A 22787-nucleotide genomic window follows, 5' to 3' on the forward strand; every position below is an offset into this window, starting at 1 on the left:
CCACGGGGATGTCTTTAGCTTAGTTGGCTGGTGCCTGGGGTTAATGAGACCAGAATCACCATGTGATCCCCACGGAGTGAGCTTCTTTCTATTCCATCACTCAGACTGCATCCTGTGTCTTGACCAACCAGCTCATTGATGGATGCCAGTGGTCACTAAGGAGACCAGACCAAAGAGGGCTACTAAATACTATACTAAAAGAATATGGAGCTATAATGATGGATGGAAAAAGCACCACAAAATATGTTTGAAGTGCTAGGGGTAACCAGGAGAAATCAGCTTTCTTCTGGTGGGAGAGACCTTAGAACTCAGGGCACAAGAGCGCGTCCAAGGAGAGATGCTAGCACATCATTATCTGTTTTTGTGTGATGGAAGAGACCCTTAGAAAATGTTGTGATAGAAATACTTCTGGGGGGAGGAGTGGGGTGGTCTGGGACAGAAGAGCTCACCTGGAGTATGGCTATGGACGTCAGAAGTAGACACCATTTAGCAGGTTCCCTTTTTCACTGGAATTTCTTAGTAAATAGACACAAAGCTCAGTTGTTTCTAGCTGCTGAAAAATTACAATGCTGTCAGTTCTCCCTAAATTTTTTGCACCTGGGTGCAAAGCTCTAGTTGCCCCACCCTAATTACAGACGTGGCAGAGTTACACTGTTTTAAGATTCAGGTCAGCCAGTCTAACCTCTTCATTGCACATGAAGATTTGGAGACCTAAAAAAAAAGGAAATGAATTATTCAATTATTTCATGGTCGAAGTAGAAGGAGAACTCCAGAGTCCTAACACGGAGGAACCCATGCTACTTCCTCCATGACACGCAGCTTCTTGTGAAAAGGCTAATAAGCAACCCCAGCCTCAATGGAGGAAAAAGCCCTTCTGACATCGAGTTAAGAGCATAATCATTAGAGATGAGGGACAGCCAGCATCTTTACTCTTCCTTCCAAATACATCCTTATTGAACCAGACTTTACTTGGATGTTAATATAAAGACTTTAGGGTGTTAATAGCTTTATTTTTAAAGTTTTATTTTTCATTATTAACGACAAATCCATTGACTAAATTAACATATCAGATGAAACCATAAAACTCAGAATAACTTAGATCTCTGAAGATAATTTATTCATTAAATTAGAACTTTTAAATACAGGCAAACGAGAAAATAACTATTATTAAAATGTTCCAACCAAATTGCTGCTTATCTTACACTATGCTAATTAGTAACATCACCCAAAATTCACTCTTCCGCAACAATCAGAGAAACTCAGAGTTTATAGGAAGGGGAGGGGGGATATCATTAATGGAGGGGATAGATAATAAATCTTAAGGTCTGAGTTCAAGTTTCATACTTTGGGAAAACATGATCAGACTCTTAAATCCTTTTCCCCTCCCTTTTGTACAAATAAGAAAAACTCTAGCAAGAGTGGTGACAGAAAAAAAAAATACTGGAGAGCTCTGACATTAATTAGTTTCTTGACTAAGAGCAAAGTGACTTCAACTTTCCCATTCCTAATTTCATCTGCAAAATGAGATTTTTTAAAAGAAAATTTCTCAGAGGGATGCTGTGAAGTGCTAGGTAAATTTAAGTTATTGTTATTCTCACCAATAGAAGAAGAATAGCAGCCCCCAAATATCCTAACAATGATATCTAAATACAGCAACACCTCCTTTATTCAGCGATCAAGCAACCTCAATTTTTCTAGGAGATCCAAAAGCCTAAAAACAAGGGTTCTGAATAGCCAATTCTATACTACAAATGCATAGTATTAGAGGTGTTCACAAAAAAAAATGATAAGATGGGGATAATTTTTCCATTAGGTAGCTAAAGAAACTGAGGCATTAGAAAAATCAAGTGATTTGGTCAAAGTCACACAGAAAAAATGGGGATGATGATTAAAATCCATATTGCTAGCACAATGGAGTGACATAAAATTTTGTGGACCAGCAAGCCTGAGCCACATCTGTCATGTGATGCTTTCACACTTCATTCCCATCACTATAGGGTGAATCTTTACGAAGCAACAATAACAAGTACTGAATGAGACACACCCCATCCCCACTTTGCAGATGATAAACTGAGGTCCAGAGAGAGAGACAAAGACTTGTCTCTTATAACATGGCTAATACATTGATTTTGGCTTGCCTTGGTTCCATTATTTTCTCAAGCCTTAGAGTATTTGTGGAGAAAGAAATTAGCATTAAGAATTTAGACCTGGCAGATCCCTTAAGAATCAATTAGTCCAACTTCTCCATCTACTGAGCATTCCCCAAGTCAGATACTTTGCCCGTGGAGACATGGCTAAGATGTGTCAGAGATGAGATTTGTACCCAGGCTTGATGGGAAATAAGCAACAGAGAGATTAGGGTCCATCCTCCTCCCTAAACTCCAAAGGATTGTAGGATTGATGGGAAGTGATGGAGGTTAGATGATATGGAGCCATTCTTTTGATTTTTGTGTTTTTGTTTCCCACCTCAAGCTCTTTGCATCTGAGGAAGTAGAACTCTCTAAATGGTATCACGTCTCCCTGATGTCCTGATGGTACTCTTTGAGAACCAAAGGTAAACAACATAAATAAAATCTTTTCAGCTTTGAGAAATAGCACCCAACTTGGAGTCAAGAAGACCTGAATTCATTTTCTGTCTCAGATATTTGCTAGGAATGTGACTCTGGTCAAATTATTATACCTGTTCTGTGCCTCAGTTTCCCCATCTGTAAAATGAGGGGCTTGGAAGTGAAAGTCTTCCAACTTTGAATCTATGATCCTATTTTACTTATTTTTTGCTGGCAGTCACCTCCAGACCATGCGGATGCATTACAAAGGTACTTTTGTGAAAGAAAACAATTGGCCCAGATTTTCTTAAAGTTAGGGTGACCGTGCTCCTGAGCCCTGAGTTCACCTTGCTAAATTGGCAGCAGAGCTAATTTTTTTCTCTGATTATTAAAGCATTCACTGTTTCCTTCACATTCAACTTCATGAACCATTAACATCATGGACTCCTATTATTTCAAGGTCCCAACGGGCCTATTCTTTTCACTCCAGGCTGACCAGGTGCCCCAGCTTTGTGTCTCCCTCCACAGAAGGCTTTTCTTAATGCAACAGCCAACTGAGAATCTCAAATTGCTTTGGAAAACCATTCCAACACAGCCGCTTATGTCCCTTTGAGGTAAGTAATTAGCAAGAATGATGCTTAATGAGGGAAAATGGACCTGGTTAAAAACCACAGCCTAACAACAGGTGTGTGTGTTATTTTCAATTTACTTCCCAGCCCTGCTGATCCGCTATTGTTTAATCTCACCCAGATCTCCTCCCCGCCTGCAGCACTGGTTTTTTCTGCATAATACTGACATTTATAGAGCTACAAACTTCAAAATTTGCAATATGCTTTAAAAAGACAGAATCTCATTTGACCTTCACAATGACCTTATAAAGAAGATATTGCAGATATTATTATTCTTCTCATTTTATAGATGGGGAACTTGAGACTCGGGCTGTTAAATGGCTTGTGCAGGACCACACAGCTTTGGAAGGCTCGGAGGCAGGGTTTTAAACAGGTTTTGCTGATTCTAGGGCCAGTTTTCCATCACTGGTTTGTTGCTTACTGTCCATTTTCAAAGACACCAACATGATATCACTATGCTAGAGTTGGGTTGTAGCGTGTCCTACTGTAGCTGATCAGACCAATATAAGCTCGGAATGCTCAGCCTCAGTTTGGACAACATTGGGGAGGATTCTCTCACTTTGTGCATCTCTTGTTTCTTCTGAGCTAATTCAATTCTGCTTTGCTCACAGAGCACAGCATCCTCTCTGATGAGGATCATGCTGGGCGGTCCTGTACCAGTGGCTCCCGTTTCTACTAAAGTTCTTGAGAGCATCCTTGTACCACGTTTTCTGACCACCTTGTGAGCGTTTGTCCTGTGTAAGTTCTCCATAAAATACTCTTTGGGGCAAGTGTACATTTGGCATTAAATGATTGAGCCCAAAGGAGTTGTGTTCTTTACAGCAGAGTTGGAATGTTTATCACTAACTCAAAAGAGGATCCAGTCCATCAAGTCACAAAATGAAAGAGGATTTAATGGAAATATCAGGAAATGGACACCCAGTGACATATATTGATTTTTCTAGGGATGAACAAATAATTTCTATAGTAGAATTTCAAAATAGGATGCATAACTCACTGCTGGAAAGTCTTAAAGCAGGGAGGGAGCTTAAAAGTTATCTATTTTGGACTCCTATATCATGTAGGGATCCTTCCTACTGCATCCAGCCTTCATTATCTACTGCTTGATACAGGTGTGACGTTGAGTGAATCACCTTTCTCAGCCTCAGTTTCCTCGTCTGTAAAATAGGAGCATGGACTAGGCAATGTCCAAGATCCCTTCCACCTGTAATTCCTAAGATACTAATGTTAGTTATAGGGAGTTCTGTTGCCACAAAGCAACCCATTCTACTTGTATACAACTTCAAATTGCTTGCAAATTCATTTTTTTTATCAGTCAAAGCAAGTTTCCCTCTATGGGACCTAATTCTGCCTTCTGGAGTAACTCCTTCCTATTTAAAGACAGCAATCATCTTGCCACCTGTTTTTCTCCCAACTGATTTCTAAAGCCCTTCATCATCCCATTTGTCCTCTTGTGGGTATATTTAAGTTTATAAACAATAGTAATAGTAATATTAAATAGTTGACAATTATATAGCATTTGTTTACATGATTTCATTTAACCCTTTACATCAGAAGTGCCAAATACAAGGCAATACTCCCAGTGCAAAAAAAAAAAAAAAAAGTAACTGGGAAATATTTAACAAAATAAATAAACAATATAGATGTTTATTTTGGGTTTTCTAAGTCATTATGGACCCTGCAGGGATCCACATGTATGGTTTAGTGGCTCCCATTTTGGGGTTTGACACCACTCTTTTACCTTATCTCATTACACCTGATGAGCTGAATAACCATGTGAAGTAGATCATGAAGATAATATTTTTATTTAACAGGAAAGGAAACTGACTCTCAGAGAGTTAAATGACTTGCCTATAGATCTAGGGCTACTAAGTTCCAAGACCAGATTTGGACTCAGTTCTCTCCTGCTATAGGTTCAATGTCTTTTTTTCATTATACCTTGATCTAAAAAAAAATGGCACCCAGAATTAAACAATGTGTGGGTCTTAGTTAACTCTCTTTCTTCCCTGCTTCTTCAGTGAATTTGTATCAGCCCTGGACCCAGATGTCTCTGGAGAAGAAAATGTAGGCTCCTGACTTTGCACAGACCTCCCTGACTTAAATGCACTTGCATGTCACGGCATCGCCTCCCTGAGGTCCCTCTCCTTTTTGAGAATGAAGAACAAACAATTAACACCCTTTCCAGTAACTCTTATATCCTAGAGGCAGACAGAAGGATGAGAGCATCTTTGGGATGAAGGAAAGGATGGAAGCCAATGAAACTGGGATGATTAGATAAGGCCTGGACACTTTTCTCATGGCAGTTTTCTCCTTCCCTTTCTTACTGAACAAGTCTGACTCAGAGACTCCCCAAGTCTTCTTGGGGAACCAAAGGAAAAAGATAATTTTCCATAATGGTTTAACACCCACTCTTCTTCTGTTATCTTAATCACTGTTTCTTTTAAGAGAATTTGAAAAGATACGCTTCAGTGGATCATTTTTTCTCTCACAAGTTTGAAGTTAAACTCTCCCTGATTGACAGCAAATGTCATTAAAACCAAACTAAAAACAAAGACTCAATGTAGACAAATAATCAGGTATTAATCTCCATCATATTCTTGGGTTCAGCGATTCCAATTTGTGCGCCCCAGATTTTTTACATCGGTGCCAAAAAAAAATTGCTTTGCTGTGATTAGTTTATAGCCATCAGTAATATTATTTAATAATTCCTTGGTCTTACAGCTTATGCTCATGAGAAGAGCTGTAGGAAGGAGATTCATTTGCATAAGAACAGATACCTTTCAAAGGCCTGAATCCATATCCCGCCTTTACCCAGACTTTCCTAATCCCATATTCTTTGGTCCACTTAAAAATTAATTCCTTTTCTAATTCAAGAATTCAGGAAAATGAGGCTGAACCAAGGCTTCCCTTTGTTGAGATCTATTGAATACTTTGTGTCCTTCATACTTTATCTCTAAAATAAAGTCTATTATTTTTCATTCTATAGAGCGGGCTTTTCTTTGTTCAAACCTGGTTCTGACACTTCCTAGCTCGGTCGTTTTAATCTATTGAGCGACAGTAATATCTGAACTATCTAGGATGATATTGTATGCAAAGAGTTAAAAGTGTCAGCTATGGTGATGACGCTTAGTTGTGTGACTTGGACATGTCCCCAAACTTCATTTGCCTTTTCCATAAAATGGGAATAAGCAGCTCCAGGCTCACAAAGATAAAATGGGATGGTACTTGTAAAGTGCTCTGAAAATCTTAAAGTTCCATATAAATGAGGTTGAGGATGTTATTATTATTAATATTGTTTATATGACCTTGGATAGAAACTCTCAAGTGTTCAGGCATTCCACCATACTGGATGCTTTACACCCCAAGGGAAGGTCCAGACTCCCAGAATTCTATTTGTTTCCATAGTCAGCTCTAGGGTAAAGGTCACTTACAAATAACCAAGGCTCAGTGGTCTGACCACTGTGGAGTTATCCATTCCCCAGATGACATCCATCACACTTGCTCATTCTATAATTATTCAGTGAGCAAACAGAGTCCTTCATTCCACAAGACTCTTAATCCAGTATTAACATTTCACTGGCAATTAAATTTCAACTCTTACAGAGTAGAAATTGACCTCATAAATCAGGGCATATTCTGGACCAAAATCCAAAATAAGTTTAGTTCAAAAACTTGAAAGGGGGAGGGATGCTGTGGGAGATCCGATGTCCAAAGTAAACCAGGATAAAAAGATAAGCCGTGATTGTTTCACTTTAATTAGCATGCGAGGGATTCATGCATTCCCTGGTGGTGCTAGTTCCCAACACCACAAAACCGGGGAGCTGATGGCTACCAGTGACTGGTTTTGTGCCTTTCTCTGCTTCCTCCCAGAGTTATGTGAATCTGCTGGTTTCCTGGGGGAGTTCTTCAGGATCTTGGAAGGAAGACGCTATCTGTGATGAGACCTTAGTTTTGGAATCCCCTTCCTTCCTGGACCAACTGGAATAGAAGCTGTTGACTTTATTTTATTCAGTTTTTACCCAACAACTGAGAAACCACTGGCTTATTACTGATAGTAAGGTGAAATTTGCTCACAGTTTTATTTAGTTTTCCATTTCCCTGGATTTTAAAAGACTCAGCAGAAGGCATTCTCAATGTATGGCTTTTTTTTTTTTTTTTTTTTGCTGAAGAGCTTTTCTTTTCTTCCATCTTTAAAAAGAGTTTTGCTGTGAAGGTTTTTTTCTTTTTTAGTTCTTTGTGCTTCCAGAAGTGATGGTGACTGGATACATTTTTTAAAAAATGAACATGAATACATACAAAACATGTGGTACTCACTGCTCCAAAGTGCAGTCAAAGCTAAAATTAGCAACTAGTTTTTAATCCCAAACAGGAGTAGAGGAACGACATTTAAAAATTTCTAGGATAAATGATTAAATGCATTTATTTGAAAAATATTTCACTTTAGTGATCTGTAAGGATTAGTTAAGATATTTGAATGTTTTCATTGAATGATTTGGGGGGAGGGCCTGTAGCTCTGAATTTATTGGCACAAGGATCTCTCAGGATGGACACTCCCTCCACCAGGCAGACCAGCAGCTGGACAAGTCATAGAGTGTCAGGGAGTCTTGTGAGGTCCTGAGAGTTGAAGCGACCTTTGGTCGTAGCAGCTGACTTGTCAGAGAAAGCACTTGATCTCAAGTCTTTATGTCAAGACTTCTCACTCTTTATTACACTGCGTAGGCTGCCCTTCCTTTAAAAAACATGTTTACTCATTGGACATTTACTAAACAATTTGTATATCCTTCCTTTGAAAAACATGAATGTTTACTCACTGGACATTTACCAAACATTTTTTATGTCCTTCTTTTAAAAAACATGAATGTTTACTCACCGGACATTAACTAAACATTTTTATATTCAATGAATTTTGCTAAACTCAGTGATGAATAAAGTGCCATCTTTGCCCTTAAGGAGCTTACAATCTAATACTAATATTATGTGCCAAGATAAGCATAAGACAAATTCAAAGAGGGTAAGTGCATGGAAGAGAACAAAGCATGGGGGAGGGGGAGGTGCTGTGGGAATCAGAATAGCTCAGTTCAAATCTCAGCTCTGCCTTGGATAAGCTCTGAGATTCTGAGTAAAGCATAGAGCTAAAGCTGGAAGGGACCTAGGAAGCAACCCCATGCAACCTTCCTAATTTACAGAGGAGGAAACCAAAGCTAAAAGGTGAAGTCACCTAGCTATAAAATGAGGAGATTGGGCCAGATGATCTTCAAAGTCTCTTCCAAATCTACAATCCTGGGAAATAGGTATGTATATGTAAGTGCAATTACTAATTGAAATAAAATTATTTTATCTAAATATTTTATCTTAAAAAAAGCCAAACCAAAACCCAATATACTTACTTCAATATCCCATGAAACACCACAAATCTGTGGACTCAAACGAGGTAATTCCTCCATTAGTACAGATATAACTCATGTCTTTTCATATTGTACAGTTCTTATCCATGGCCCCCCCAGATCTCTACAGAGGATCCATAGTCTTTCTGTTGAAGCTTTCACATTTCCAAGTTACCAACAGAACACACAGTTTGTGTCTTTGACTTTCCTTATGCCATTTGATTGGCCTGATCCTTCACTGATCATATATTTACTCAATGACATATATGTATATATACATATGTGTATGTATCTCTATAGATCTCTTTCATATATCTCTCCATATATCTATATATAAAATCTCTATATCCATATAGATATCTCTTTATGTTTATCTATATCTATATCTTGTGCCATTTCTTAAGCGTGGATCATCTCTAGAAGCAGGTTGAAGCTTTTTTAGGCAAATCACATTTTTAGTTTCTTCATCCATAAAATATGCGGGTTAGATCGTATGACCTTCACGCTCTTGATAGTCCTAAATCCACAATGCTATGATGTTCCACGAGGAAATAAAATCACCTTCACATTTTTTAACCGAATCACATCGTCCCCCTAGACATCATTACCTCTAGTCACTCTAGAATTTCTGGACTTCCACAAGACTTTGTTCCTTGATGACTTTACCCACTACCTTTTGCTTCACACACTCCCTGATCTGTCATCATCCTGTTCTCACCCAGCACCTGCCTAACCCCTGAGATGGCTTTAAAATAAAAAGGTCCCTTCTGGCCGTCTCAGAGTGGAAGGCAGGAAAGACTGGTGACGTTTATGCTTCGGAGCATTCTCTGTGTCTTGGCTTGTGCTCAGTGAGTTTCCTGCTTGCTTGTCCTTGAAGGAGTCCCTCCGGGGCCATCTGAATCCGCTCCCAGTTGGAGGATGTCGTTTTCACAGTTCAGACACTATTGAGAATGAAGTACTTTGGATTTTTGCTGACCCACAGGCCTATGGGCCAGGACAATTCTCTTCTCGACATCCAGGTGCTCAGAATGACAGGCTGCTGTTTATTCAGCTCTCTTTCCCACTTAATTATGATTATTCCTTTAATAGAAAACAAATGCTTAAAATGTGCCAGGTGCTGGTGTGGATAAACTCTAAGTTCCAACCCCAAATTTCCTCCTAGAAATAAGGGTTCCTAGGGCAGTAAAACAGAGAATAACAGTAAGTCATGACTGACTCAGGATCTTTCCTAGATAGTTACTTATTCTATCAGTCTTTTCAGCCAAGTTTTAGAAAGGCCGATTCCATGAGCGATAAGTGGAGTAACTTCTTGGGGGGTTATTCCAGTTGAAAGAGAGGGGTAACAATAATAGTAGACCAAGTGCAGGGATTCCAATCATGTTCAACTGACTGAATTTCTGGGACTAGTTTACTTTCATCCAGTACCTTGAAGGTTACTCAGATGAGCCTGAGGGTTCCTTAGGAAAGTAATTTGCTCCCTGTGTCCAATTTACCAACATGCCCTATAGATCTTTTCTCCAAAACATTTCTCATATCGCCTCTTTTCTTTTTCATTTCGACACTAAAATTATCATTATTAAAAATTATTGATCAAAAGATTGATTGATTCAATACTGAAATTAGTGATTATTTGGAGGGAAAAAAGACTCAGCTTCCTGATGTTTCTCAACTGTATGACCCCAGGAAGGTCACTTAACCCTGTTTGCTTCTGTTTTTCCATCTGTAAAAATGAGCCAGAGTAGGAAATAGAAAACTACTCCAAAATCTTTACCAATAAAATCCCAAATGAGGTCACAAAGAGTCAGGAACCCCTGAAAAAAAGACTAAACAAGAAATTAGTTATTATTTGCCGGTTTCATTGTCTACTATAATAATGACAATAATAATAGCAAACATTTATGTAGTACTCCACGTTTGTTATCTCACTTAATTCTCACAATCCTTTGAAGTAGATGAGGAAGTTGGGGCCAAGAAACTTAACTGATCTGTCCACGGTTACAAACTAGTAAATAGAAGGCAGAATTTGACCTTGGTTTTCCTGAATCTGAGTTCCCTAGTTCCTACACTCTCCAATCTAGCTCTTCAGTTTCTTTCTTTTTAATCCATCCAACATAGAGCCACAGTGCTCTCCAAAGTGGTCCCTCTTACTGTCCCCAATGAATTAAAAAGTGGAATATGCAACCATGGAGCTCACCTCCAACACAACCATTTCTATCCAACTTTCCCTCAACTATGCAAACACCCAAACTTTCCTTCCTTCCTCTCTTCCCCATCATCTGAGATTGGTAGACAAGCTTTGGGAGAACCCAGTGTTCTGTTCCCAGAACACTTCACGGCCATGAAAGGGATCCCTGTCTCAAGTTTCTTTCCCCCAGATCCAGCTGGTAAAGCGATTTTTCTGAAGCACGAGTTTTAAATTCCAATGCTTCCCTATTGACTAAAACGAAATAGCATTTCCTTTTAATCTCTATTTTTGTATAAATTTTATAATATAACATAAAAATATGTATATAGAACTTTAAGCTTTACAAAGTGCTTTATAATTATTATATAATTATGTATGTATATAATGTATGATTTATATAGATATGATTACAATTATAGATCATCACAACAATTCTGCGATATTGGATAGTTATTCCCATTTTACAACTGAGGAAACTAGGTATTGTTATTTCCATTGGAATATTGGATATTGTTATTGTATTGGATATCAATATTCCCCTTTTACAATTGGGGAAACTGAGGCAGAGATCAAGTGATTTGCCCAAGGTCACACAAGTGACTGAGTGTCTAAGACTGGATTGGAACTCATCTTCCTGACTCCTGGCCCAGTACCCAATCTACTTTTGATAGTCCTAACTGCATAGATCTAGATTTAAAAGAGATCTTAGAAAATATTTAGGCATTGGATTATAGATTAGAACTGGAAAAGACCTCAGAGATCAAATCCAATCCTTTTATTCTAGAGATAGAGAAATTGAGTCCAGAGAGGACCAGACTTTTAATTTTATCAGTGCAGGGAGGTCCTCTACCAATGCAGGCAGCTGCCTTCACAACAACCTTAAGTCTTAGATTGTTGCCTGGGTCCCTGAGAGCCTTATTAACTTGATCACAGTCTCACAGCTAGCATTTGCCATCTACCATACAATATTTCTGTCAACATTTATCTATACATAACCTCACAACAACCCTGAGATAGAGGCAGCAGAGATACTACCGCACATTTTCTATTTTATTTTTCATTAAAGCTTTTTATTTTCAAAACATATGCATGAAAAAATTTCAACATTGACCCTTGCAAAACCTTGTGTTCCAATTTCCCTCCTTTCCCTCCACCCCCTCTCCTGGGTGGAAAGTAATCCAATACAGGTTAAACATGTGCATTTCTTCTATAAATATTTCCATAATTATGCTATACAAGAAAAATCAGATCAAAAAGGGAAAAAATGAGAAAGAAAAAAAGCAAGCAAATAACAACAGAGTAAAGATGCTATGTTGTGATCCACTCGGTTCTCACACTCCTCTCTCTGGGTGTAGATGGCTCTCTTCATCACTGAGCAAATGGACCTGTTTTGGTTCATCTCATTGTTGAACACAGCCATGCCTATCAGAATTGATCATCATGTAGTATTGTTGCCCTGTATAATGATCTCCTGATTCTGCTCATTTTATTCAGCATCAGTTCATGGAAGTCTCTCCAGGCCTCTCTGAAATCTCTGGTCATTTCTTACAGAACAATAATATTCCATAACATTCATAAACCACAATTTATTCAGCCATTCTCCACTTGAGGGGCATCCACTCAGCTTCCAGTTTCTGGCCACCACAAAGAGGGCTGTCACAAACATTTCTGAACATATGGGTCCCTTTCCCTCCTTTAAGGACTCTTTGGGATACAAACCTAGTCGAAACACTGCTGGGTCAAAGCGTATGCACAGAATGATAGTCCTTTGGGCATAGTTCCAAATTGCTCTCCAGAATGGCTGGATCCATTCAATTCCACCAACAATGTATCAGTGTCCCAGTTTTCTCACATCCTCTCCAACATTCTGCATTATCTTGGTCTCTTAGCCAATCTGAGAGGAATCACCCACATTTTAAAGAAGAGAAAATGGAAACTCAAAATGACTTGGCCAAGTTTCCATAACCAGTGAGGGTTTTACTAGTCAATATTTGAACCTAAGTGACCCAAGCTTGACATTATTCTATAATAACACTTTTGCCTCCTCTAAAGAGGTATCTTTTCTAAAAATCTCTAATTTTCTTAACCCAAGTTTATTTATTTGCATACTCACTAATTATACATTAATTTACACTTGAAATATTGTTTTGTAGAAATTGTATTTATATATGCCATATATGTTTTAAAAAAAACATAGTAAAAGCAAACACAGGCCTGATTTTCTCTGAGGCAAAATTACAATTTATTGATTATGATTAGCAGTTAATAAAATGGCTCTGGCCTTCTTAGCAAAGCTGGGGATCCAAGTTAGGCTAGCTGTATCTAACCAACAAATTGGGTTAATGGCCCCTCTCAGTGGCCCAGTAAAGTCTGACTCTTTTAAACTTAACCTTCCTATTCACCCACCGCCACAACATTTGGACTTCCTCTGGCTAAAGAAAGACAATCCTGGTTGGTAGAGTTTTTAATGAAGTAATGATTTAAGAGTTACCTCACCTCTTCCCTACAATTTCCTCCTTGGGACACCTGAAGCAATCTTCTGGCAATAGAATTAGTCTATAGTTGTTGTTGGTTCTGTGGTTGTTGTTATTTGTCCTTCCTTCTCCAAGAGGGACCATGACATCAGGAAGTGACACCATGACATACAAGTAAAATGGATTTAAATAAGGGAGGGCAAGGTCACCTGCTTCACTGTCCCCTCCAGGGCCATGAGAGTCCATGGATCAAAACGACTAAAGATACCTTGGATGAAAGGGGAGACTTTGGTCTTTTTAAGCTAAAGTCTTCAACAAGTCTCAGTTTGACAATCTGCAGCTGGGTAAAGTGGAAGGGCCTTCAGGTGTGGTTGATTTTTGCCCCCTCTGACAATTAAGGAAGGCTAATTGCTTTAAGGGGCTTCTCTGGCTCCAGTCATCTTGGCCAGAAAATCCTCACTCTCCCAAAAAGGATCTTCTTCCTCCCCACTTTGCCTTCCCCTAGGAGACCAAATCATCATTAACTTTGACAAGGAGAGGGAAGGACAGAAGAGCTGTTCCCTGGGAAGGGATGCAACCCAAACTGCTTCTTTGTTTACTGATAAATGAAGAAGAGTCCCACTTTTAATTGGTTAGCTAACAAATTGGGTAGGAGTTATCACATAATTTGAATGCTTTTAGGACTTGGAGATACTGTTTCTTAAGCTTGATTGGGAAATGGGATTTGATAAAAAAAAAAAGGGGATTAAGATGGATTATGAATAATAGAGCATAATATTAATTTCCCCCAAAACTTTATTAGGGAGTCAGTGCCTAGAGCAGAGTAGACTTAACATTCAACCTTGAATGCAATGATTTGAACCATTCATTGTCTTGACATATCATTTTTTGATTTTCCATTCAGCATTGGTCTCAGGTTTTTATTTAGATCCTAGAAAAAATGTAATTCTGAGAACAGAAAGCATAAAAAGGTGCAATTCTAGGTCTTTATACATGGATCAAAATCACTTAATGTGACAATTTTTCTGTATGGGAAAGGAATAATTTTTGTTTATGTTTTGTGTTCAAATTTCTCTAATTCCTTTTCCCCTAAAAGTAATCAATATCCCATTCTCCTCCACATCCCTCCCTCAGACCAGCTGTGATAATTTATGGTGATAGGTTTCAGTTCCCACAGCTTTCCATGACCAGATGAATTTAGGAAGCCCCAAGTTCCTATGTGGGGACACCCCCATAGCATCCTTCAGCTCTTCTTCTATGTCACAGTCTCCTCCACATACACTCCTTACCTTGCTGGCCAGTTGGCAGAACAGTTGGGCTTCACAGTTGGACAACAGATGGGTTCTTTCAAAGATGGAGGCAGCAGGCCATTGGCATCCTAGCTGGAACCTTGCTACTTTGTCCAGGTTCCAGTCTGTGCTTATTTCATGCATGATAGGGCAAAGGAAGAATGAATTCATTAAGGCAAGGCCATCAGGGAATCTTTCTGGAATCAGATTGAACACCTTTGTTATCCAACAAGGCACCAGATGTCACAGGGTAGATGTCCCACCCCAAAAGCACCCATTCACCCAGCTCCAGACACAGATTGAGGGTCATCTATTCACATGTGAGTGAAGACAAGGGGAGAGATGAAAGATTTTCAGTGTCCCTCAGTGAGGCAGCAATACCCTAATCTATCTATGGCACAAGAAGGAGCCCCTTGAGTCTGGAGCGAAGGATGCAATTATGGAGATAATCCAAAAGTTTAAATGTATTATGGAGAGAAGTTGGGAAGAATCCTGGGGCCCTTGTCAGAGGTGGACCCCAAAGTGTGCATACCAGAACCTCCTCAACCTACCCCCAAACCATTTCAGATTATCTATCTTCAGATAGAAAGATAGTGAGACAAAGGGTTTTGGAATTATTTTTGGTCCATTCCCTTTGTTTTTTCCTGAGCCATGGAAAAGTCACAACCTCTTACCTTTCTAAAATTATATATAGCAGAGAAGTTACTAATCTGCATTGGTCCCTCACTTATATGGAAGTTCCCAATGCCAATAAAATCCCATGCCCAGGTCCTGTTCTTATCTCCATTTACCTTACTGAAACCTCCAAATACTTCCATAAAAACTTGCCTTTAAGAAAGTAGGGAAATCAGTTGATCAATGATGGACAGAAGCAGCTACACCCAGAGAAGGAAAATGAAAATAAAATGTTTGCACTATTATCTTTCTACCCAGGTTACTTATACCTTCAGAATCCAATTCTTAGCGTGCAACAAGAAATTTGGTTTTACACACATATATTGTGTCTAGGATATACTGTAACACATTTATTTTGTATAAGATTGCCTGTCATCTAGGGGAGGGAGTAGAGGGAGGGAGGGGAAAATTTGGAAAAGTGAATATAAGGGATAATGTTGTAAAAAAAAATTACCCATGCATAAGTACTGTCAAAAAATTATAATTATAAAATTAATTTAAAAAAGAAAGTAGGGAAATGTTTCTAAAGAATATGCTGCTCAGGCTTAGTCAAAAGCTACTGATTACAGCATATCAAGATAAAAATCATCATACTTTTATGTGGGTCTCTATCCACGCAAATACATATATAGAGTTACAAAGGAATTTAAGATTGTAAAGATAGTCTAGTCAAATACGTCCTTGCATGCCAAAATGTATCCATATGCGGTTTTATCTTGGGGGAGGGGGAGCTCATAGGGAAAGGTTTGTACTTATAATTTCAGGGGTTTGGGGATTAAAATTCTTGCCACTGATGCAGATCGACAACTGCTTGGCAATTATAGTCTTGGAGAGATGCCTGGAGAAATGAGAAGATAATGCTTTGCCAGTAGCACCCAGCTAAGTGTGCTTCAGAGGCAGGACTTACACCCAAGGCTTCCTGCTTCCAAGGCTGGCTCCCCTCTCTATGTACACACTAACATTTTCCTGTTGTCTTCACTAGTAGAATTCAAGCCCCACAAAGGCAGAAGCTATTTCTTCTTCATGTTTGTATTTGTATTCCCTTCAGCCAGCACAATACCTGGCACATAGTGATTTTTAAAATGCTTGTTGATTGCTTCATCGATTATATAGATATTACATAACATATTATATAAATGTAAATATATAAAAATAGTATACATTATGAATTATAAATAATATACTCTATATATTATATGGATATATTTATAAATGTAATATATATGAATAATATATAATATATATAAATATAATTTTATGTATGATGTACACATGTATAATATATAAATGTCATTATATATATTATGCATATATAGGTATACATATGTATAATAAATAAATGTAATTTATATATTATGTATATATGTATAATATATAAATGTAATTTATAAAACTTTATAAATGTAATATCTATGAATAATATATAAATTTAACTTATATGTTAAGTATATATGTATAATATTTACATTATATATGTGTGTAATATATGTACTTTTATATATTATGTATATATTATAATATACATAAATGTAATTAATAAAACTTTATAAATGTTATGTATGAATACTATATAAATTTAATATATATGTATATATGCATAATATATGTGTAATTATATATATATATTATGTATGCATAACATACATAAATGTAATTAATAAAACTTTATAAATGTTATATATGAATAACCTATAAATTCAGTTTATATATTATGTATATTTAATATATATATTATGCATACATATATAATTTGTATATGTATATAATATATAAATGTAATTTAGAAAATATTTATATCAGTATAATATAGATTATATTATATATATTTATACAATATATCACAATATCATATGCTAATTAATAATATTTATTCTGTTATAAATGTATGAGTTATAAGTGATATCAATATATAGATATAGATTGATGTAAATGTTAATTCTGTCTTTGTCAGTAGAATTTAGTTAGAAGGGTTTCCCTTTCATGCTATCTCTTAGCGTTGATAGGGTTTTTTGAGCCTGGGTCCCACCACCTTGCTGAGCTTGGAAGCCTTTCAGAGGTCTGCTCCCATTGGGGATGGGCACGAGGCTCACCCCGATGCACTGAGCCCCCCCCACTCCCGAGGTCTGCTCCCATTGGGGATGGGCACGAGGCTCACCCGGAGGGTGCATCCTTAGGCACTGAGCCCCCCCTCCCGAGGCCACCATATTGGTTATGGGCACGAGGTTCTCCCCCGAGGGTGCATCCTTAGGCACTGAGCCCCCCCTCCCGAGGCCACCATATTGGTTATGGGCACGAGGCTCACCCGGAGGGTGCATCCTTAGGCACTGAGCCCCCCCTCCCGAGGCCACCATATTGGTTATGGGCACGAGGTCCTCCCCGGAGGGTGCATCCTTAGGATGGATAGAGCCCTGCTGCGGCTCAGAACTCCAGCGCTCCCGGGCTCCACCAGCCTCTCCGGCTGGGCCCGTCCCACCACGTCCCGCTGCTGCCATTGATTTCAAAGCTCTCTCTCGGCGGAGCCGTCATCGAATAACGGTCCAAAAAGTCCATTAAAGAAGAAACCAAGCTGCCTAACGGACGCCTGAGCGCGCAATCGGCCAGGCCCCAGGGAGAGGAGCTGAGGAGGGCTGAGGTGGCCCCCCGGCGCCCGGCCCGGCCCTTTGTCTCTGCTGATGACAGCATCCTCCGAGCAGCCCTCGCGTGGGTGACACTCTCGTGGGCGATGCTCCCGCCGCTGCCTGGCAGGGCCCGCCTCATGATCCCCAGAACTCAGAGCCCCCTTTCCCGTTGCTATTGATCACTCTATTTCGCTTAGCAAGAGTTCAGGGCCGCAGTCCCTGTCCGGCTTTATCCCCCACAACCGGCCCTGGGCATCACATTTTGGCGGGAAGCTCCGGTGGAGGCCGGTGGCAGTCGGCGGCTTCCTCAGAGACAGAGGCAAGAAGGGGCCCGCTCCCCTCTCTGGGAGGCACTTATGCAACACTTAAAGCACATTTCCAGTAGCTGAAGCTCCAGCTATAAATATCCATGTCTCCATATGTCTCTGTTAAGAATATCATGGCATCATTTGAGCATGTATCCCTGCTTGTGTCAGAGAGTATATTTATACATGTATACATCTATGCTAGATATATATGGATGTCTCTGTGGATAAACAGCATGTAAAAATATAGGTTATTTTCCCACCAACTATACCCTAATATGGAATTAAACAACAGCTCAGTCTCCTCCTCAACAAGTAGGATTCCCTCCTCTCCCCGCCCCTGGATTTGTGGGCAAGCAAACGCCAATGTCAACCCCAGCCCCTCTCCCTTGTTTTGAATGGTTATTTTTCTAGTTCTGCTCAATTAGTTAGCTTCTAAGAGCAAATAATTGCCAGAGGAGGAGATGAGACATAATTTTCCCCGCCCTGTGATATGGAAACCAGAAAGTTCTTAAAACAAAGGACCATTTGTTCAGGTGCTTTCCCCCTCTCCCTCCTCCAACTCCTACGTTTTTTTTTTTCTCAAGCCATTGTTTTTTAAAGGTGAGCTAATGTTCAAAACAAGGGTCCTTAAACAATTGAGTCCAACACAGAAAGAAAAAAAATAACTTCTCACACGTTATCAGCTGGTCTGTGTTTACTGTGACTTCACTGACAAAGAATTGGCCAATGCCACAGGAAGGTGACGTAGACTGTGACATGCTGAAGGGACTGGAAGAGAGAAAGTAGGATTAGAGAGGATTAGAGAGGATTAGAGAGGGTCTGGGAGGACGGAAGAGAATCTGCAACAGGGGAAGAAAGGAAAAGGGCCCATAGTAAAGAAAGAATCGTTGTATAGTCTATTATGACAGGAACTTAATGCAATAATTTGCTTGATTATTTTTATCAAGAAAATCCCAAATGCGGTCATGAAGAGTCAAATAGGACTGAAAAATGACTGAACAACAATTATTGGATGTGCAGGCAACGTCAATTGTGTTGAATGAAAGAGGCTGAGCAAAGAATAGCCTCCTGAATGTCTATGAGGAAGGGAAAATGATGTAACAGTCTCTGGGTCTCAACTTCCCCATAAGTACTGAATCCAGGGTTAATGGAGCTCGATGAAAATCCTACCTCTTTGTATGGCTATTTGCTGGACACCTCTGAGCTGAGAAATAGTTACCTACCTCACTTTAGGCTTATCTCCTTGTCTTCAGGAATTGTGCCAGATTGGGAAAGCTGTTCCAGCCTACAGGAAATCCAACAGGAAAGTCAGTAAGAGTCCTAACTATGTTTCATGATTCAACTGTATTCTTCCTTTAGAGGGGATACCTGGTTCTCTGGGAGGAAGCCACAGCTGAAGGGCTCTCCTTGCTTACATGACTGAAAGGTCAGCGGAGTAAGGAGGAAAGCCAAAGAAAAACCCTCCTCATCCTCACCATGGTACTGTTACATTCTTTCTGTACAATTATATCAGTTCTTAGACTCCTATTCCTGGTGCTCAAATGAACCATTCCCCTGCCCTCATCCTCGGCTCTCTTTCATAGGGTACATGTGACTAGTGTTTGATATAGCTGGTGGGAACGCTCCCAAAGTTCTATTTGGTGGGAAAGGTTACAGGGGGCCTTCAGTCTCTGCCCAAGGCCTTTCTGCCCAGGGGTTCCCAGAACTTCACAACCAGACAATGCAGTTCCTCAGGCCTTGACTTAATACAACAAAGGTTTCCATTCACCACCAAGACCACCATGATCACAGAATACAAACCCAGAGGCGCAGGACATTAAATTTCCCAGATGCTTTGGCAGGAGAAAGTTTACAAAACCCCATTCAATCTTTTCAAGTTTCAGAGGCTCTCAAACATAGCTCAGTATCGAATTTTTTCAATGTTTGTGAATTGAATTGAATTCAGTTGAGCTGAGTTTACTCTTTAATAGAGCTAGTACTCTGCTATGATGTACCTCAGTGTGCTCCCATAAGTTTACAACAAGAGGTCTATCCAAAATGCAGGAAGTCTTGGTTTTTTTTTAATTTTATGTGGAGAACAGAGGACATGGACTATTCTAAGATTATCCCTTCCTCTGAAGGAATTAAAGAGACTGGAGCAGCAAGTGGTGGTGGTGAGAATTGAATGAACCACACTGATTCCATCTTGTGACTCAATTCTGGAGCTAGCTCAGTCCAATTTCTTTCTGGTGAGAAAATTTCAATCCATTGTTGAAATTGGGAAAAAAAAACTTTATTGCATTGTTTGAAACTAGCTTCATGTGGCTGGAAAGCTCAACCACTTCTACCTTCTGCTTAGAGACTTTTAAGGACCTAGGTTCTGCTTACCAAAAATCTATTAATGCAAAACAAACCATATGTCTTACCTGAAAATTGATCCCTATTAATCAATCGGTTATTGTTTCCATGTTCCTTTGATTGTTTACAGGCAGTTGGAGGGGGGAGGTAGGATTTTTCTTTTTCTTTTTCTTTTTTTTTTCTATTTTTACACCTGTTTGCTATTTCCCTCCCATCTTGGAAAGTTTCTGATTAGGTAATCAGATTACCTAGTGTTGTATCCTGGTTAACTATTTTTAATTAATTGGTCTTATTTAATTAATTGTTTTTAATTAATAAAAATCTGTCTCCATCTGTCTTTGGGGTCCAGTGCCAAAGCTGTGGAAGGCTACTAGTCCCAATTCATTGATCAGTTGGCACACATAATTTAATAAATAGATATTCTTGGAAGCTTGGACCTTTGTTTTTTCAGTCATTTCGTCTTTTACCTACTATTTCTTTCATCATGTAAGTGGCCCATTTCGTTTTCAATCATGCATCTCTCCATTGGCATCATTTTTACAACTTCTGTGGATTTCATTTGCCACGAGTAGCAGAATTTATTCTGTTCATGTGTCTCTCCTTTGCCCTTTGAGGGTATATTGTATCAGTCCTAATCTTAAATTTTTGGAGTCTGTGATACTTCATGATTTGGAGTCCTTAACTTTTTTGTGTATTCTGAGATCCTTGGCACATAGGACCCTTCTCAAAATCATGTTTCCAAATGTGTAAGCTAAAATGCATAAGATAACAAAGGAGGCTAATTATATAGAAATTTTTTTTTAGTTCATAGAATGCAGATTAAGAAACACTGCTTATACAACATCAATATTTTTTTAAATTGTTTTTGTGCCTTATGGAAAGAATAGGATCATTTTCTATAAACAGAATACTAGTCTAAACTCTTGTATGTTCAGGCTCTTTGATATATTCTGAAAATTTGAATAAACTTACAAGATAAGCAATGGAATGGGGACCCACTACAGGAGCTCCCACTACACCATTGAAGCAGCAGATTTTAGAAAAACCTGGAAAGTCTTACATGAACTGATGCTGAATAAAGCAAGCAGAACTACGAGAATATTGCACACAGGAACAGCAACATCACTGTGTGATGATCATCCATGATAAACTTAGCTCTTCTCAGCAATGCAATGATCCAAGACAATTCCAAAGCACTCTTGATGGAAAATGTTATTCACATCCAGAGAACTATGGAGTCTAAATGCAATTGAAAGCTATTCTTTTCACTTTCTTTATATTTTTGTCTTTCCCCCTTTTTGGTCTGTTTCTTCTTTCACAAAATGACTAATACAGAAATGTTACATGATTGCACATATATAACCTATATCAAATTGCTTACTCTTTTAGAAAGGAAAGAGGGGAGAGTGAGAGAAAAATTTGGAACTCAAAAATTTTTTTTATTTTATTTCTTTTAAGATTTACCTATTTATTGCAAATTAAGACCACTCTGAGATACCACTACACACCTGTCAGATTGGCTAAGATGACAGGAACAAATAATGACAAATGTTGGAGGGGATGTGGGGAAATTGGGACACTAATACATTGCTGGTGGAGTTGTGAAAGAATCCAGCCATTCTGGAGAGCAATCTGGAATTATGCCCAAAAAGTTATCAAACTGTGCATACCCTTTGACCCAGCGGCGCTACTACTGGGATTATATCCCAAAGAAATACTAAAGAGCGGAAAGAAACATATATGTGCCAAAATGTTTGTGGCAGCTCTTTTTGTTGTAGCTAGAAACTGGAGGATGAATGGATGTCCATCAGTTGGAGAATGGTTGGGTAAATTGTGGTATATGAAGGTTATGGAATATTATTGCTCGGTAAGAAATGACCAGCAGGAGGAATATAGAGAGGCCTGGAGAGACTTAAATCAACTGTTGCTGAGTGAAATGAGCAGAACCAGAAGATCACTGTACACTTCAACAACAATACTGTATGAGGATGTATTCTGATGGAAGTGGAAATCTTCAACATAAAGAAGATCCAGCTCACTTCCAGTTGATCAATGATGGACAGAGGTAGCTACACCCAGAGAAGAAACACTGGGAGGGGAATGTAAATTGTTAGCACTAATATCTGTCTGCCCAGGTTGCTTGTACCTTCGGATTCTAATGTTTATTGTGCAACAAGAAAATGATATTCACACACATGTATTGTACCTAGACTATATTGTAACACATGTAAAATGTATGGTATTGCCTGTCGTCGGGGGGAGGGAATAGAGGGAGGGGGGGGTAATTTGGAAAAATGAATACAAGGGATAATATTATAAAATATATATATATAATAAAAAAA

At 38.9% G+C, this 22787-nt stretch overlaps 1 long non-coding RNA gene across 1 annotated transcript; it reads left to right on the forward strand.

Annotated features, from left to right (window-relative positions):
- The first annotated feature begins 2934 nt into the window (after window positions 1-2934).
- LOC141546176 (uncharacterized) lies at window positions 2935-7608 on the forward strand. The gene is made up of 3 exons (XR_012483259.1): window positions 2935-3160; window positions 3787-3913; window positions 7046-7608. It is a non-coding gene; the product is annotated as an uncharacterized LOC141546176 (long non-coding RNA).
- Window positions 7609-22787: the final 15179 nt, after the last annotated feature.

The sequence above is a fragment of the Sminthopsis crassicaudata genome, chromosome 6 (genome assembly GCF_048593235.1).
Source record: "Sminthopsis crassicaudata isolate SCR6 chromosome 6, ASM4859323v1, whole genome shotgun sequence".
Taxonomy (NCBI): domain Eukaryota; kingdom Metazoa; phylum Chordata; class Mammalia; order Dasyuromorphia; family Dasyuridae; genus Sminthopsis; species Sminthopsis crassicaudata.